Source organism: Juglans regia, chromosome 1 (genome assembly GCF_001411555.2).
Source record: "Juglans regia cultivar Chandler chromosome 1, Walnut 2.0, whole genome shotgun sequence".
Taxonomy (NCBI): Eukaryota; Viridiplantae; Streptophyta; class Magnoliopsida; order Fagales; family Juglandaceae; genus Juglans; species Juglans regia.
In genome coordinates this window covers 21614832-21616527 of record NC_049901.1, presented here as the reverse complement: position 1 = coordinate 21616527, position 1696 = coordinate 21614832, and the positions used below count along the sequence as shown (strand labels likewise).

Here is a 1696-nt window from a genome sequence, read left to right as displayed (position 1 = left end):
AATTTGGCATAGGATTACCACGATAGTTGTAGTTCCGATTGTTGATGTATGAACTTGTTCTTGCCTCGCTTCATTACTCGGAACTGTCATACTTATAGCTGCAACATATTCTGCACTTTGTGGTATCCTTTGGGTTGTCAGCTGAAATTTGATGGGATAGAGTAGCAACTTGAGCTGAAAATGCTGCTAACGGCTCCAATTCATGAATCCCAACAACTTTCTTAGTCATAATTCTTTCAGTTGGTCATTGATAGTTGTTTGAGGCCATTTCTTCCAAAAGATAGGTAGCACTCTTAGCTGTCTTTGACATCAAAGTTCCACCAAAAGCAGCATCAACTATGGTCCGAATTTGCCCATTTAACCCATTATAGAACATCTAAACTCGCAACCAATCCAGCAATCCATGTTGAGGGCAGCGTCGAATCAAATCTTTATACATTTCACATGCTTCATAGAGTGGTTTGAAATTATTTTGCTTGAATTGACTAATCTCACTCCTGAGTTGGGCTATTTTTGTAGGTGGAAAGAATTTAGTAAGAAACTTTTCAGCCATGTCCTGCCAACTAGTGATGCGTCCCGATTGTAGAAATTGTAGCCAACCTCTTGCCTTGTCCCTCAAAGAAAAAGAAAATAATCTAAGTCTAATGGTGTCTTCAGTAACACCATTGATCTTTACAGTGTCACAAATCTCCAAGAACATCGTCAAATGAATATTGGGATCATCAAGTGGTGATCCGCTAAATTGGCCTTGTTGCACCATACTGATCAAGGCAAGTTTGACCTCAAAATTATTGGCATTAATGGTCGGCGTCTTATACCCGAGTAGTTGTCATTCACAACTGGTCGTACATAATCCTTCAAGGTGTGTGGTTGTGCATCATGTTGTCCATCAGCCATGGCTAGTACTTTCTTCTTTCTTTGTGATTTAATAGTTCTTTCAATCTCCAGATAAAAATGAGTAATGTCACGAGTTCTAGCATGGCGCATCCAACGTCAAAAACACATCTGGAGAGAAAATAAAATAAAATAAAATTATAAATTAAAACCAAGATTATTTTGTATCAATATTTGCAAAAATAAGAAGAAATCAATCCCCAAAAATTGCGCCAAAAACTTGATCGGTGCAAAACTGCAAGTGCATAGTATCGTAGTTTCATAGTAAAGTGATAAGAAGAATATCGTTCTCAGGGATTGGTAACTTACTTTTGACAAATACCGAAATTATACTAATCTCGACTTTATTTAGAAAAGTCACTAAGATTTTAGTAATTGTAATTTAAAATAAAATTAATTAAAAGAAAATACTCAAAAGAAAAGAAAGATGTTGGGAATAAAGCTTCTAAGAAATCGATTTCACCTAATCTCTCACTATGCTTTACTCATCTAACTAATTGAATTTAATTCTCTCTGTTTGTTAGCAAATCTCCAATTCATCCAAAAGCCTCTTTCGATAGTCAATTAGAAATATTCTTGTTCATCATTTTACACAAGATTATGCAAATTAATAAATCAAGAAGCAATAAGACTAATAATTTTAATATTACATAGGTTCATACAAATATTTTGATCTCTATATTTACCTATGCCGAAATATCCAAGATCTATCTTATAATTTTTTCTTTCGATAGCAAATCACAAGATTAAAATCATCTAATTAATGACCAGTTAATTAGAAGTAATAAGGTCAGAATAAATC

The 1696-nt window shown here is 34.1% G+C and overlaps 1 non-coding gene across 1 annotated transcript; it reads left to right on the top strand.

Moving 5' to 3' along the window:
• The first annotated feature begins 398 nt into the window (after positions 1–398).
• LOC118344454 lies at positions 399–505 on the top strand. Its single transcript, XR_004798241.1, has one exon. It is a non-coding gene; the product is annotated as a small nucleolar RNA R71 (small nucleolar RNA).
• Positions 506–1696: the final 1191 nt, after the last annotated feature.